The following is a 17,796-nucleotide window of genomic DNA, read 5'->3' as shown; positions in this document are numbered from 1 at the left end:
CCCTAGAGAGGTTCGAACCCACGCCCTTCATGATCACATTTCAAAACTTAACCAACTGAGCTGCGCGCGCAGCTTGTTAACTATATACACTCAATATATTATATTTTCAGATAAGCCAGGAAATTCAAATTTTACGCGCGCCATGTTCATCTTCTTCCTCGAGCTTCAGATTTTCAAATTCCTAACTCTCTGGTTTCTCAACTAAATGGCATGATGTAAACATCAATTTCACTCGTTTTTGGACAAGGAACATGATTATGGGCTCAGAATTCATTTATTCTAAGTGTAACTAACGAATTTCATTATGAACACGAAAAACACATAAACCCTAATTTTAAAATTAAATGATGCACAAGATGAATAAATGAATGATGATAGAGGGTTTTCAATCCTCTGATGATGCTGAACAAGATAGAATCGAGCTTTACCACAAAGAGTGCTTAAATTAAAGAGGTGGAGTTCAGAAACTTACCTCTGAAAATGGAGGTCGTGAGGATGATGGAGAGCACCTGGGCTTGAATGAATGATCTCAATAGCTTCCCTGAGACTCAATGATGCTAACTGAATGCTTATTGCAACCTGAATCCTTCTGAATTGTTCTATGGACCTCCCTCGATTTCAGCTTCAAGTGAACATGGAGGGTGTTGATTCTTGAGTTACAGATGAGCTGCAGCCATCTGGTTAGCTTCACTATGACCTGAGGAGTGTGCCTGGATGATTGGCTTGGCTTGGAACCTCCTGAATTACTCCATGGACCTCCAACTGCAAATGCTCCAAAGTGAGAGCAACAATGGTGTTCCTCCACTTACAGAAGTGATCCAGGTGCTTGGATCACCTCAAATGACCTCCCCTGAGATGTTAGAATGTTCACTTCCCAAAGATGAGCTCTGGTTTGAAGAAATCGATTCTTCTTGCCAAAGAACTTTGAAAAATAATGAACATGAGAAGAGAAAGAGAAAGCAAGGAATATGGTTGCTTTGGTGTGTTTTTGAATGAGGAATGCATCTGTATTTATAGGCAAATGGATCAGTATAGCTGCAGAGGAGTGAGCTTCCTTAGTGAAGTTGATTTGCTTTCTTAGCCATGAAGGAAGTTTGCAAATATCTCTTATGCAATGATGAGAATTTTGATTCCATTTGATCAATCCCCCTAGCCCTCGATTTTGTTTAATCTTAGGGGACAATTCTGAGCCAGAAATGAGCTCTAATTGGTTGGTGAGAAGATTCCTTGGGTGATTCATCAATTTGCCATAAATTCACAAATGTAATCATTACATAATCACATGTTCTTGTTTTTAGAATCTTCTTCAATTCTTATGGCATGGTGAAAATGAATGCATGGCATGGTTTCAGATGTGTTATGGGTCGTGTAGCATCCATTCATGAAGCAAAATGCACAAAATTGCAAAGTTCCAATTTGCACATGACCTATAATTTTACTTCATGAGGCCAACTTTGAACAAGCATAACTCCTAGCTCAAATTGAATTTGGAGAAGGTTGAACACAATTTGGAAAGCCCTAAACATCTACTTCAAATCATTAGTTTATGTCTTCTTCAGAATCATTTGGGAAATTTGTGAAAAATGAGCCCAAAGTTGGATGAAAACTAGGTTAAAACACTTAGAAAAATTTCTAAGTGTTTATGACCTAAACTTCAAAATTTCCAAAACTTCATAAATGGTTGATCTTTTGAAAAAAGTTCCCTTGTAAGATGTTGTTTTATTTTGCAAGATCTACAACTTTCATGTTGGAAGTTTTTTGAGTTGTGTAGGTGAAATTTTGAGTTCTCACAATGCCCTCAAAAACCCTAATCCCCGACTTTTTGCTCCTTGATGAATTTCTTTGAATTTCTTTGGTCAAATGACTTTGACATCCATATATTGATGATATTGATCTTTGAAAGTCATTTTTTGACCAAAAATCTTAAAAGTCAATGATGATCCCACACAGTTGACTTTTCCTGACAAAGTGAATTTTTGGGCTTTTGTGTAGAAACAAGATCTTTTCCTCAAATGAATGATGTAAATGGATTATATTGAGGTAGTAGAGATTCTTGAATCATGTCTTGAGTTTTTGATCCATGTCCTGATTAAAAGTCAACTATCTTGGTGAATTAGGTCAAAAACCCTAATTGTCGACCAGAGGACAATGATGAGTGTAGACTTTGAACTGAGGTGTAATGTCCAGTGGATCTTGTCATATGAGTTATTTGAAGATGATTGATGTCTTTGAATGGTTTCCTGGGGCTTTTTAGGGTTTCCCAAATGTGATCCCTGATTTCAGTCCTTGATTAGGCTCAAAACCCTAGTTTGGTGACCTGAGTAAACCTGTACTCAGATGACTGGATGTCTAATCAATCATAGATGAGAAAAATGAAGTCCTTGAGCCCCATGATTGTATTAGGGACTAATCCTTGTATTGATTGATCCTTTGCCTGAGCTTTCTTGTCTTTGAGCATCCTCGATTAGATACCAGATGGAGAAGTAACTGCTCTGGGAACTTGTCTTGACCTGATGAAAAATCCTGAAGATATGCCATCTCAGGGGGGTCAAAAATTAGGGTATGACAGATGCCCCTATTTAAGTTTCTTTTATCTGGAGGGAGAGAGATTGATATCTCGATCTTTCCGGCGTAAAAGAGACTTAAATATCGAGGAATGCCCGAATTTTGGGCGCTCCTGAGATGTTGTAATTGATAAAATCTTTGCATGACTTGATCCCGTTGTCGCACTTGGCGGGGGATGAGGAGACAAACTCCTGCAGAAATACTTGATGTGGATTCTGGCGAATGGATGGCAGTATAGGATGCGCAATCCATCTTCTTTAACTAAGTGTTGATACTTAGAAAAAGGTAAACAACCTCCTCTCGTTCCGGATGTCCATATCTCGAAACTGGCCTTAGTTGTGTTTGGACAATATCTCAGATAAAGAGAAAATTTCCAACGGTTTGTTTCCTCATCAAACTTCTTACCAGCACTTGGAGGTAAGATACCATATGACGGTAATAAAGAAACTTCAAAGGTTTGTTTCCTCATCAAACTTCTTACCAGCACTTGGAGGTAAGATACCATTTGACGGTAATAAAGAAACTTCAAAGGTTTGTTTCCTCATCAAACTTCTTACCAGCACTTGGAGGTAAGATACCATTTGACGGTAATAAAGAAACTTCACCATCTTCCCTTTTGACCTGGCATCTTTGAAAGATTGTCATATGGGCCCGCGCTCTTTTGAGGGGCTAATGACTTTGTTTGAAGGCGGACGAACTGTTTTCGGGGTGGAAACTGCCATTCGTCGACTAGTGCCTGGGGAATCAACAAACTGTTTTCCTAAGAGGAAAACTACCATTTATCGACTCTGTGGGGAACTAAACATCCCTGAAACAGACAAACTGTTTGAAGAAACTGCCATTTGTCGATCTCTTGAGTATTTAACAGACAAACTGTCTTTCCTTGGGGAAAGACTACCATTTGTTGACTCCGCTGGGGATCATGAACTATCTTCTAGATGAAGACTACCATTCACTGATTCCGCTGGGGAATCATTTGTCGATCTGCTGGGAGATTCTGAATTTTTCTTTGACAAGAAGTGGCACCTCTTGACCCTGCTGGGGAAATACCAAACCTGTAGGGAATTCCAAAATGTGAAGCAGACTATCTTATCTGAAGAAGACTGTCGAATGTCGCTCTGCAGGAGATTCTCGGCTGAGGAATTCCAAAAGTGAACAAACTATCTCTTTGAGGGAGACTACCATCTGTTGACTTGCTTGGTGAGATCCTTGTGTATGAACTGTTGTTTCGAAGGAAAAAGTTTCTCCGGAACTTGCAGGGGAAACTTGAGTTCATGCCTCAATGACTTAGGCATTCACAGGATCAAAGCCTGATTCGGCTATGCAATTATGATGTAATGTATGCATGAATATTATGACAATGATAAAATGTAAAGTGAATGTGAATAGAATTGTCGCGGATGTAAAATCCTAAGATACGACTTGAATTCTTGTTGATCAGAAGATGTCCTCTTCTTGTAGTTCGAACTCTCTTGGGAATATCTGGTTATCAGTTGTCCGCTGTCCGAAGTAAGTAGTATGAATTGAAGTAAAGATCTGTCATCGGGAGATGTTCGCAAAGCGACCTCATGGGGAAATCTTGGTTCCCAGAGTGTCAACCGTTCTCGGAGCAACTATTTGCATTCTTCCTATTGTTTGTAAACCTTAGAAAGAAATTTCACCTTTATTTTTTGCAAGTAAATTCATTTTTATTTTATGAAAACATTTGTTTCAAGAAAATGACTGTTTAAAATTTAAAATGCATTTCAAGAAACTGAAAAAGACTAGATTGCAAAGAAAAGCACAAGGCTCAAATTATTATATATGGAATGGTAATCAGCCAAATGCTTGATTCCATGGAGTATTTACAAAGTTGGAAATTGGTAATTTTCGGGAAAAGGGCTACGATGAAACGTGACGACCGTTATCTCTCCCTTCCACTCCGAGTTGCGCTGTATTCGTGCTTCGTAGAAGATGACCTACTGCTGATGAATACTCCGCTATGGATTTTGAATGATCAAGTTTGTCCTGAACACAGTTACTTGCCACATATCCCTAACTTTTGCGTAAACTACCCCTTTCGGGTTTTAAGTCTACCGGGATTGATTAATATTTTTTATGTCTCTAATTTTTGCCTGAATCGCCCTTTCGGGTTTTCGATTCACCGAGACGCTCTTTTTTGCCTAAGTCGCTCTTTGCGAGTTTTCAACTTAGCGAGCTGTTCTTTTGTTTATTTAGGCGAAGTATTTCTTGACTGCGTCGACGTTCACAGGACGGGTGAATTCTTCTCCATCCATAGTCGTGAGTATTAAGGCTCCTCCTGAGAAAGCTCTCTTGACCACGTAGGGGCCGTCATAATTGGGAGTCCATTTCCCTCTCGAATCTGTGAGAAAAGATTGAATCTTTTTGAGTACAAGGTCGCCTTCTTTGATTGTGCGAGGTCGAACCTTTTTGTCGAAAGCTTTCTTCATTCTTTGTTGATATAGCTGTCCGTGGCATAAAGCTGTCATGCGTTTTTCTTCGATTAAGTTCAATTCATCGAATCTGCTTTGACACCACTCGGCTTCTGTTAATTTTGCCTCCATCAAAACTCTCATTGATGGAATCTCAACCTCTATAGGTAGGACTGCCTCCATGCCATATACAAGGGAGAAAGGAGTTGCTCCAGTCAAAGTACGTACTGATGTACGGTAACCATGAAGAGCATACGGGAGCATTTCATGCCAATCTTTGTAAGTGATGACCATCTTCTGAATGATTTTCTTGATGTTTTTGTTAGCTGCTTCTACAGCTCCATTCATCTTTGGTCTGTAAGGAGATGAGTTGTGATGTTCAATCTTGAATTCTTCACAAAGCTCCTTCATCATTTTGTTATTCAAATTTGACCCATTGTCAGTGATTATCTTGCTAGGAATGCCGTAGCGACAGATGATGTGATTCTTGATAAACCTGACGACAACTTGTCTTGTAACGTTTGCATATGAAGCTGCTTCAACCCATTTGGTGAAATAGTCTATGGCTACCAAGATGAAGCGATGTCCGTTGGACGCTTTTGGTTCGATCATTCCAATCATGTCGATTCCCCACATGGAGAAAGGCCAAGGGGAAGAGAGTATGTTGAGAAGAGATGGTGGCACATGAATTCTATCGGCGTAGATCTGACATTTGTGACACCTCTTTGCGTACTGGTAGCAATCTGACTCCATTGTCAGCCAATAATATCCTGCTCTCAGTATTTTCCTTGTCATGGTATGTCCATTGGTGTGAGTACCAAAGGAACCTTCATGTATTTCTCTCATGAGTATTTCTGCTTCTTTTCTGTCGACGCATCTGAGCAGAACCATGTCGAAGTTTCTCTTGTACAGAACATCTTCATTCAGGAAGAATCTACAAGCTAACTTTCTCAAAGTCTTTCTATCTTTCTTTGACGCCCCAAGAGGGTACTCTTGCCTTTGAAGAAAGTTCTTGATGTCGTGATACCACGGTTTGTCGTCGATGATTGCTTCTACTGTGAAAACATGAGCGGGCCTATCCAGGCGCATAACATCGATCCGAGGAATGTCATTCCAATGATTTATCCTAATCATGGAAGAGAGTGTGGCTAATGCATCAGCCAAATTATTTTCTTCACGAGGAATGTGATGAAAATCTACCCTGTCGAAGAATGGTAACAATCTTCTCGCGTAGTCTTTGTAAGGAATTAGCCCTGGTTGGCGTGTTTCCCATTCTCCTTTGATTTGATTGATGACCAAAGCAGAATCTCCATATACATCCAAGTGTTTGATTCTTAGATCCATGGCTTCTTCGAGACCCATGATGCAAGCTTCATATTCGGCCTCATTGTTTGTGCATTTGAAAGTTAATCTGGCAGTAAATGGAATATGGGTACCCTGAGGTGTAACAATGATTGCCCCAATTCCTCGTCCATAAGCATTGACAGCTCCGTCAAAGATTAAGCCCCACTGGGATCCTATCTCAGGTCCTTCGTCTGGTAGTGGCTCGTCGTAATCTTTCATCTTGAGGTACATGACGTCCTCGTCTGGAAAGTCGAAACTGGTTGATTCATGACCATTGAGTGGGTGGTGAGCCAGGTGCTCAGCTAGAATGCTTCCTTTCACGGCTTTCTGTGCGTGATACTCAATGTCATATTCTGATAACAACATCTGCCAACGGGCAATTCTCCCGGTTAAAGCAGGCTTCTCAAAGATGTACTTGATTGGATCCATATGAGAGATCAAACAAGTAGTATGTCGAATCATGTACTGGCGGAGACGCTTGGCAGCCCAGGCCAAAGCACAACACGTCTTCTCGAGCATGGAGTAGCGGGATTCACAGTCAGTGAATTTCTTGCTCAGGTAGTAAATGGCATGCTCTTTTCTTCTTGTCTCGTCTTGCTGTCCAAGGACACAACCCATGGAATCTTCTAAGACGGTTAAGTACATTATCAAAGGTCTTCCTTCCACTGGAGGAGATAAGATGGGTGGTTCGAGCAGATATTCCTTAATGCTGTCGAACGCTTTCTGACAATCGTCTGTCCAGACGCAACTTTGATTTTTCCGTAGAAGTTTGAAAATAGGAGCACAAGTTGCTGTCATGAGATGTATGAATCTCGAGATGTAATTCAGACGTCCAAGAAATCCTCTAACTTGTTTCTCGGTTCTGGGCGAAGGCATTTCTTGAATTGCCTTGACTTTGTCTGGATCTACTTCAATTCCTCGTTTGCTGACGATGAAACCAAGGAGTTTTCCTGAGTAGACACCAAAGGTACACTTGTTGGGGTTCAGGCGAAGCTGAAACTTCCGTAAGCGTTGAAATAACTTTGTCAGATTCTGTATGTGATCTTCTTCATTTTCTGATTTGGCAATCATGTCGTCCACATAGACTTCCACTTCTTTATGCATCATGTCGTGGAAAAGTGTAGTCATGGCCCTTTGATAAGTTGCCCCTGCGTTCTTTAGTCCAAAAGGCATAACTCGATAGCAGAACGTGCCCCAGGGGGTGATGAAAGCTGTTTTTTCCATGTCTTCAGGTGCCATTTTGATTTGGTTGTATCCTGAAAATCCGTCCATGAACGAGAAAACTTTGGATTTTGCTGTACTGTCTACCAACATATCAATATGTGGTAAAGGAAAATCATCCTTAGGGCTAGCTTTGTTCAAATCTCTGTAGTCGACGCACATGCGGACTTTTCCGTCTTTCTTAGGAACGGGAACAATGTTAGCTAACCACTGAGGGTATTCTGAAGTGACGAGGAAACCTGCGTTGATCTGCTTTTGAACTTCCTCTTTGATTTTCATGGCCATCTCCGGATGAGTTCTTCTCAATTTTTGCTTGACCGGAGGGCATTCTGCTTTTAATGGCAAGTGATGCTCCACTATACTGGTATCCAACCCTGGCATATCTTGATAAGACCAAGCGAAGACATCTGAGAATTCTTTGAGCAGCTGTATCAAACTCTCTCTGATCTCTGAACTGAGCGAAGCTCCAATCTTAACCTCTTTTCTGTTTCCATCGGAACCAAGGTTAATGATCTCTAGAGGCTCATTGTATGGCTGAATGGCCTCTTCCTTTTGTTGAAGTAACCGTGAAATTTCCTTTGATATTTCTTCGTCTTCTTCTTCCTCTGCCTCGAATACAGGAAACTCAAAGCTTGGAGAAGTCATACGGTCGCACGTTTCAACGGGGTATTTTATGATTAATCTGCATATGTGTGATAAGTTTTATTTAGACAACGAGGGAAGACTCGGTGTATGCAGTTAATGGAATTTTTGATGTTTTTTAAGGGTGTTTTTTAGGATTACCAATTTCCGAAAAAAGAAAAGGAAAAACTAAACGAAGGAACAGAATGACATTTTTATTTATGGACAGTCATTTCTTGAAACAAAGACCCTATAAAACAAAACTCTATTGCTTTGGGCGAAGCAAAGAGGGACATTTTCCTAAGAAATAGTAAAATGCAAAGCCCTATGAAACATCTCTTCACCCTGGGCTATGGTGAGAGGACAAAATAACGGTGAAAGTTCCTACTTAGGAGTGCGAACAACAGTTGAAACTTCAACAGCTGTCCAGTAGTGGCGAACCCCATTGTGCACTAAGTAATCTGGAACCTTAGGCTTAAGCTGGCCTGTGGTAGGTCTTGATTTACCAACCACTGTCTTTGCAACACTCAGACGATCTTCTTCTACTTCAGCAGACTGAGCGGTGTGAGCATACCCATTTCCAAGTGGAGTATGTCGGTTTTTCTTTTGAGGAAACTTCCAATCTTCTGAATGGAGAGACTCGTTGTCGGAGACACTTTCGAGATCGTCCTCTTCTGTATTTTGGTCTTGCTCTTCTCCCAAGATGGCATTGACTAGATATGTGAACTCTAGATCCGTAGCCTCGGAAGGTGACTTGGGGATATAATCCTCAATGATGATTTCACCAGTAGATGATGATGAATAGCAAGGGTTATACATCTCTTTTGGCTGAGAGAGGTACTCATAATCAATGTTCCATCCAGTTGGAACAATATCTTCAAGAGAGATTCTTGAACTTTCAGGAGCGGAGTATTTCACCATGTAGTCGAATTTTCCGCTTGGTTCTCCTAATGTATCCCAAGTCTCTTCGGGGATAGGAGGAACTTCTTCTGATGAACCATGACTTCTGGTGGTGAAGCTGTCAGTAACTTCATCACTGCTTGGTTGAGTCTTACTTTCAGATCCTTTAGTCGGATAACAGCAAGGTGATTCAGACTCTGGTAGGGAGATGTATCCTGCTTTGTTAAGATAGGATAACCATTCCTCTTCATCGGTGTTTTCCGTACCGATGGTATTGACTGTTTGTTGAACAGGTTGAAGAAAACCTCCACTGCAGAAAGTTTCTTGAATAGGGAGAACTACCTCAATCCCTGGGATAGCTTTTGATGATGTTGGAAAGAATCCAATTCCCGTTCTGTTCTTGTTGTTGGTAGGAATATTAATGTGCCCCCAACCACTGGTAGTGCCATCCTTTACAACTTGGATTGCATCTTTGTATGAAGAGATAGACGCTGCTTTCTCCTTTCCTTTGTCTAAGGAAAGTGCTTGGAATTTAGTTCCAACAACTTCTTTTGGTTCTATGTCGGAGAATGATGACAGGTTGCTGACGATCAGAGCTCGTTCTCCACATACGGTTACCAATTTGTCATTTCTTATGAACTTCAGTTTCTGATGAAGTGTTGAAGTAATTGCCCCAGCCTCATGAATCCATGGGCGACCTAGCAAACAACTGTATTGTGCTGGAATATCCATAACTTGGAAAGTGATTTTGAACGTCTGAGGTCCAATAGTTATGGGAAGATCCACTTCTCCGAAAACTGACTTTCTTGATCCATCAAATGCTTTGACGATGACATGACTTTTTCTTAGAGGGTAATCTTCGAAAGATAATCTTGATAATGTTGATTTAGGCATGACGTTGAGAGAGGATCCATTGTCTATTAGGACTCCTGTGAGTGTATCACCCATGCAGCCAACTGAGATGTGAAGTGGAAGATTGTGGTCCACTCCTTCTTCAGGAAGATCTTCGTCACAGAAACTTAGGTTAGTTCCGGCGGAGATGTTGGCAACGATGTTGTTGAATTGGCTTATAGTAACACTTGGTTCTACGAAAGCTTGTTCCAAAACTTTCTGTAGAGCTTCCCTATGAGCTTCAGAACTCAATAGCAGGGAAAGAACAGAAATCCTAGACGGAGTATGTAGTAATTGGTCTACAATGTTGTATTCACTCCTCTGGATTAACTTCAAGATCTCATCATTTTCTTTCGCTTGAACAGCATTGGTCGGATGATTGTCTTGCCTATGTGGTACTTCCTCCGAAGGTTTCTCCACATTTTCTGTTGTTCTGTTGAAGACTCGTCCACTTCTGGTGACTCGACTAACATCAGCAATGTTGACAACAGACGGTAATGGTATTTCCTTACCATTTTCAATGAATGTAGCGTTGTACTTGTATGGTATAGCCTTGCTGGACTCATACGGTACAGGACCTGGTAAGTAGATGACTAGTGGTGCAACTGCTGTCTTCCTGCTGTCATACTTGACTTGCATAGGTTCAACTTGATTAATTTGAGGAGATACGGTAAAGACTTCATCATCTTCTCTGTTGGCAAGAACAGTAATGGTATTGTCATCCATCAGCTTTTGAATGTCGTTGCGAACACGCAAACATCCTCGTGAATTTCTTCGACAGATTCTGCATCTACTGTAAGCGTGGAAATCTGTTCCAAAGTAGGCAAGTCCATTTAAAGTTTTGTGGAACCTGACTACCGATCCTTCAAGGTCTTCAACTTTGTAGATTTTGTATTCTCCTGGACATCCTTGAACCATGTTGATGTCATGTTCAGTTCTGACTCGGATATGTTGAATCCATCCTAAGTCCATTTGTTCTTGTAATGCAGCTTGAACTACGGCACATCCTTGATTATTCTTTGGACAAATTTCACATGTGAAGTAGTTGTGAGGTGGTACATGACCGTACCCAGCTTGTTTAGCGTGCATCTTGACAAGATTTTCCCCTATCTGACGAATGTCGTAGATTTGAATGACGTTGGGGTGTTGATCTACCAGATTTACTGAAGCTTCTTTGTGCTGCGGCAAAGGATTTGCTTGGACGTTTGGATTAGTATCTTTGAAGGATAGCATTCCGCTCTTCACTAATCGTTGGACGTCAATCTTGAAAGGGAAACAGTTCTCAATATTGTGACCTGGTGCCCCCTGATGATAGGGACAAGATTGGTCAGCCTTATACCATGGTGAGGAACTGTTTGTAGGATTTGGAGGACTCCTTGTCTGAATGAGTCCTTTTGCCAGTAATGTTGGAAACAATTCTGCATACGGCATTGGTACGGGGTCAAAGGCAGGATACCTTGGAGCCCGATTGTTGTAATTTGGAGGTCGAACCTGCTGCTGAGGTTGCTGCGACCTTTGTTGAATTTGTTGTTGCGAAACCTGAGGTTGATAAGCTGGCGCTGAGTTAACAACCGGAGTTATTGTTGCAACTTGAGGTTGGAATTTCTTCTTGATTTTGTGCAAGACATTGCTGACATCTTGATCCTTTTTCTTCTGGAAAGAACTTCCATACTTCCTTGGACCAACAGAAGATTCTGGTTCTTTGTTCAAGCGTCCTTCTCGAACTGCTTCTTCTAAACGCACACCCATGTTTACCATCTCGGTAAAGTCACTTGGTGCACTTGCAACCATTCGTCCGTAGTAAAATGGACTCAAAGTTTTGAGATAGATTTTTGTCATTTCTTTCTCTTCAAGTGGTGGACAAATTTGAGCAGCAACTTCACGCCATCTCTGAGCGTATTCCTTGAAGCTTTCTCTATCCTTTTGAGTCATGGCCCGGAGTTGATCTCTGTCGGGAGCCATATCCAGATTGTACTTATACTGTTTGACGAAGGCCTCTCCGAGGTCTCGAAAAGTACGAATCTCTGAACTGTCCAAGTTCATGTACCATTTGAGTGCAGCACCAGTCAGGCTGTCTTGAAAATAATGAATGAGCAATTGTTGATTATCAGTCTGAGTTGACATTCTTCGAGCGTACATCACAAGATGACTTTGTGGGCATGAATTCCCTTTGTACTTCTCGAATTCTGGTACTTTGAATTTGTGAGGAATCTTAACATTTGGAACCAGACAGAGGTCTGCAGCATTCTTTCCAAATAGATCTTGTCCTCGAAGAGTCTTGAGTTCCTTCTGCATTTGCAGAAACTGTTCCTGGAACTCGTCCAATCTTTCATACACGCCAGCATCCTCACTGGGAGCGTGATGATATACTTGTCCGCCCTGCGGGGGAAAAGTATGCATAATGGGCTGTGGAGAAGCCATGACAGCAGATCTTGGAATCTCAGCATTCTGTTGTGCGAAACCCATTGCCGTTGCTCTTGGAACTTCAATTTCCAGAGGTTTGTAACCCTCCGGTGGACGCATATCCATGGTGACTTTTGGAGCTTCAGAAGCTGGAGGTATGTACCCTTCTGGAGTAAAGTTATACGGCATGCCCCAAGGTCGATCAGGCGGCATGGTATACTGAGGAATAGGAGTAGAAACAATCTCGGAAACCACAGTCCTTTGTGGTTCTTCTGGCGTTGGTCGATTCTGCGCAACTACCAGGGCTTCTACCATACTATTGAGTCTTTCAACAGTACCTTTGAGAGTATTAATCTCTTCTCTGAGTTCTTCATTCTCTTGCTCAAAGTCTTCCATTCTTTTCTTGCGACTTGAACGAGTGTTGTATGGATGAGACAGCTTGAAAGTCTTGGTTCACCTCCTTCTCCTCCTCTCTTTCTGGAGAAAGGAAAGTGACTATTAGATCCGCGACAATTCTCGTGTCAGTGCGTACGACTAAAGCGATGTATGATATGCAATTAAGTTATTATTTTTCAAGGAAACACCATAATTACGTTATGAAACATCAAACTTTTATTAATTAAGCGAAAACGCCGTTTTTACACACTTTGAAAATGGAAATACAGAGAAACTGAGAGAAAGGACTCTAAAACTTTGATGATGAGCCGACTTCACGTTCTAACATCTTCTTCTGTTTCTTGAGCTGAGCGTTCTCTGACGTGAGCTGATCGATGATCCAGGAAGCAGGAGGGATATGATGAGAAAGTGACGATTGTGTCACTTGTCGATCGAGCACTTCAAGTAACTCATCCTTCCTTCTTAGGATGTTTTGAATTTCAACATTTTCCGTGTTGACAATTCGATACTTGTTCCTCCAAGCATTCCTTTCTTGGCATACCTTGTTTAATGCCGCTTGCAGTTTTTCAACATCGGTGGAGAAAAGGTAAATTGGTTCCCTTAGGGGAATAGGTTCTTGATGTTGATATGGCATCCTGAGCTTGAATGCTCTGACGCGTACCCATTGAAGGTAAGGATCCAGGGAGATGCAAAGATGTTTTCCTAACAATCTTCTCCCTTTGCTGTGAACAAGACGCCAGGCTTGGACAATTTCCTTCTTCAGCATGTTGCCATGATCGTCGATGTTCTTGAAGAACAGACCCTCCAATTGGATGTTACTTGGTATATTTTTCATGGGATAGCCGTATTGACGACGGGCTAAAGCTGGATTGTAACTGATTCCTCCCTTAGTTCCAATAAGGGGTACGTTGGGAAAACTTCCGCAACTGAAGATGATCTTGGTTTCGTCGTTGTCAGGACTACACCAATCAATGTCTGTATGAGTGAGAGACATGATTTTCTGTGACCAGTAAAGGCCATCCCTCATGTTCCAGAAAGTGCTAGACTTTGGCAGGTGCGAAACGAACCATTCGTATAACAACGGTACGCAGCATGTGATTAATCCTCCTCGCTGCAGGTTTCTTGAATGCACAGAGTGATAAGCATCCGCAAGCAAGGTTGGAACTGGATTTCCAATTAAGAAGATCTTAATTGCGTTGATGTCGACGAAATCGTTAATGTTAGGGAACAAAAACAATCCGTAGATAAGCAAAGCCAAGACTTCCTCAAAAGCGCTCATATCTTGGATGCTGACGAAGTACCGAGCTTGATCAAACAGGAATTTGGAGGGCAATCCTTGAATTCCTCCTCTACTCACCATATGAGTTCTGATGTCGACTACGTTCAAAGGAGTAGTTGCAGCAATGATAATGTCGTCAGGATTCTTTTCCAAACCGGAGTACGGATCTTGCGCGTACACGGGTATTCCAATCAGACGAGAGTACTCCTCTAACGTAGGCATGAGCTGATAATCTGGAAAGGTGAAGCAGTGATACGTTGGATCGTAAAACTGTACCAAGGTGGGAAGGATCCCATCCACAATGTTGGTATTGAGCAAAGGCAGAAGTTTTCCATACTTCTCCTTGAAAGCCTGGGGGTTGACCACCAGTTTTCCGAGCTTTCCCAGTTCCTCGACCTGGGGAATCTTGAAGGTGTATTTCCTAGCTCTCTTTCTTCCATAATCCATGGTATAGATCCTTAAGTCCTTTCTCCGTTTCTCTCTTTCTATGAAGTTCAAAACGTTCGTTATTTAGTTTCCTTGAAAAACGACTCGAAAAAGACTCTTTTTGTTTTTAGTTGTTTATTAATGAATGATGCATGAATGCATGAATGCACACACAAGAGTTTTAAACAAACATGGCGTTGAAGGGTATAGTGGTCATGAAGTCCAAACGCAAACCCCGCCCCAATGGTAAACTAAGGTTAAGGATTTTTGTACCTGTAGAACGGGTTCTAGGGGTCTCAGAGTTTTTGCTCAACCTTAAAGATACGTTGATTGGTATCTATAAGAGAGTTTTCTCTGAGTGTAGTATCTGCGTGACAATTACTTCCGTAATCACCGCTCTACGTCCTAAAAAAAAAGGCTTTAAGTGGGGTTAATGTGTTTCTAGGTCCTCCTGGTACAAATCAGTCTCGGAATGCAGTGGCGCAGTTAATCACAACCAGCCAGGCAAATCCCAAGAGTAGACTTGGAAACCAAGATTAGAGGGCCTTCACCGGGAAGACATCCTCCATCCTATCTTATGTTGCACTCAAATCCGGGTATAGGATTTCTCACCACAAGGGGGAATCAAGCCCTTTCCCGATACAGAATAAACAAAATAAACAAATATATATGCAACAAACACATGAAATGACACAGAGGTTAGGCAGGACCTCTCTTGTTTGAGGGGGAATTTGGCATCCCTAATTCCTCATTGGGGCTGGACCAGCAACAGGTCAACCATTGGTTTGGATGAAAAACCAAGGTTTTTAACACTTATATCCCCAGCAGAGTCGCCATTTTTCTGTGGTGTCGTTTTCTTTTACCTCCCCGTTTCACTTGGGAGGACGGCACGCTAAACCCTTCACGCGAAATTTGGAAGGAGAATGCGCCCGTGGTGGGATGAATTTTATTTCAGTTCTTCCTACGATATCACACGAACTTTCTTATTTGTCCTACGAGTAGGAAAGGGGAAAAAAGATCTCAACTAAACCCTAGGAGTTTGCTAAGTGTGGGGATTTCACCTAGACTAGAAATTCTGGAGTCCGGGAGGTCGGTTATACATAGGGAAGTGTTTAAACACCCTACATATCTGTAGTACTCTACAGGAACCTTCTCTGTGTCATTGTGATTGTGTTTATTGCTAATGATTGGGAAAGTTTCTCCTTTGTATTAGGAGAAGGAATTGAATTGATTAAAGAAAGACAGACAGACAGACAGACTGACTATTTTTGGTATTTTATTAGCTCGCTGAGATTCCTTGTGAACCTCATGCCTACATATCCCTAGTGGAAGTCAGAGCTTAATGTAGTTCGGGGAACTAACTAGGGAAATTAATTGTTTTTTGGTGCCTTGCTTGAAGCTCAAGGTTGAAGCTTGGAATTAAATCTCTGTTTACAGTAAAGAGACATGAAATCATCTCTACAGAGAGGTATTTGTACTATTCTACCACAAACATTTAAAGGAGTGACAGAATAACTGAATTCATTTCATTCAAGAGGGGGACCTTACTTGTGTATGTGCAAGTATACCAGTCAAATGCCTCTTAAATGAAAGAAAGATGCTCATCCAAATTAGGGAAAGTTACCACATGTCTGGGTTTTACTGCCAGCTCATGCCTTTCAAAATCCTAAATGGGAGACTTGATTAAAATTGAAATTGAAATGTTTGTTTGTTTGAATGTGGTAGAGTAGTAAAAATATCTCTCTATAGAGATAAGCTATGTCTATCTACTGTATAAAAGATTTGACTTTAGCTGGCTTGTATGAGGCCCAAGCTTGAGGCTTTTTGATTGATTAATTAATATTATTGACTCTGGGAGATGACTCCACTGGGGATTAATTACAGGGTATTTTTGTGTTCTGTACAAAGCCCAGAATTGAGGCTGACTCTACTTAGGGAGACTCTATTTGTGTGCCTTGTACAAAGCCCAAGGTTGTGGCTAACTGTTGAGGATAATTGAATGAATGACTCTATTTTATGTGCCTTGTACAAAGCCCAAGGTTGTGGCTGACTCTAGCTAGGGAAAACATTATTTTCTGCCTTGTACAAAGCCCAAGGTTGTGGCGGACTCTTAAATGAATTAAGTATGGATGACTATATGGGGAAAGATCCTAAGTGTTAGGAATCTTTGACACATGAAAAATATGGTTTATCTGCCTTGTACAAAGCCCAAGGTTGTGGCTACTGAGTGATGAAGAACTCACTGGGGAGACTCTATTATCTGCCTTGTACAATGCCCAAGGTTGAGGCTGACTCTTGACAGGGGAGTTTTATTGTTTGGGTGCCTTGTATGAAGCCCAAGGTTGAGGCTAACTGTTTTTGTTGGTTTTGACTCTACTGAGGAGATTTTATTTATTAAAAGACTGTTTTTCTTTGGAAGCTAACCCTTTCCAGGGATTTTGACTCAGCTGGAGAAATTGTTTGGTAAAAGACTGACTTTATCATGTTTTTTGGAGGCTGACCCTTTCCAGGGGTTTTGACTCTTTTTGGGGAAATTATCTCCTAAGAGAAATGACATTATTTATTAATTGACTTTGGAGGCTAACCCTTTCCAGGGGTTTTGTATTAAAAATGAAAGAATGTGTGGAAGCTAACCCTTTCCAGGGATTTTATTGAAATGGAGGTTGATTTTAATTGACTTTGGAGGCTAACCCTTTCCAGGGGTTTTGTTGGAAATGAATGGCAGAAAGATTATCTAATGGAGACTTCTTGTTTAAAGCCCAAGATGAAGGCTGACTCAATGCTGAGGATGACCCAAAGCATGGATCCTAGACTCTGCTAAGGAAGATTGATGAAGATAAGGGTGACAGAGACTGTCCATGTCTCTCATTCCAAAAGGTGTACTCAATGCAAAATTGAGACAAACTTAGCTTGTTTAAAGTCTGGTTTAAATTGGAAGAAACTCACCAGGGTAGGCTAAAAGGTGGCTAAAGACCTGTTCCTATGTTTATAAGAAACCTGATGGGTCCTTGTATACAAGCTCAAGAGGAAGCTGGAAATGCTTTTAAGAAGCCTGTGGGTCCTTGTACAAAGCCCAAGAGGAGGCTAATCGAGGGTCCTTGTTATAGCACAAGAGAAAGCTATGTGGTTTTGAACTTATTTTGGCTCTAAGCAAATGGGTAAGAGGTTTCACCGGGAATAATTCCTCTTTGGGTGGATGTGTCCTATTTATTTGGATTCTAAGGTTTTTGCCAAGATGTTTCACCGGGAATAATTCATCTTGGGGGTTTGAACTACAGATCTCTAATTAGGAAAGAGCCTTCACCGGGAAGACATTCT

The sequence above is a fragment of the Vicia villosa genome, linkage group LG4 (genome assembly GCF_029867415.1).
Source record: "Vicia villosa cultivar HV-30 ecotype Madison, WI linkage group LG4, Vvil1.0, whole genome shotgun sequence".
Lineage (NCBI taxonomy): Eukaryota > Viridiplantae > Streptophyta > Magnoliopsida > Fabales > Fabaceae > Vicia > Vicia villosa.
The sequence above is the reverse complement of the archived record's forward strand: the minus strand, read 5'-3'. Positions refer to the sequence as shown.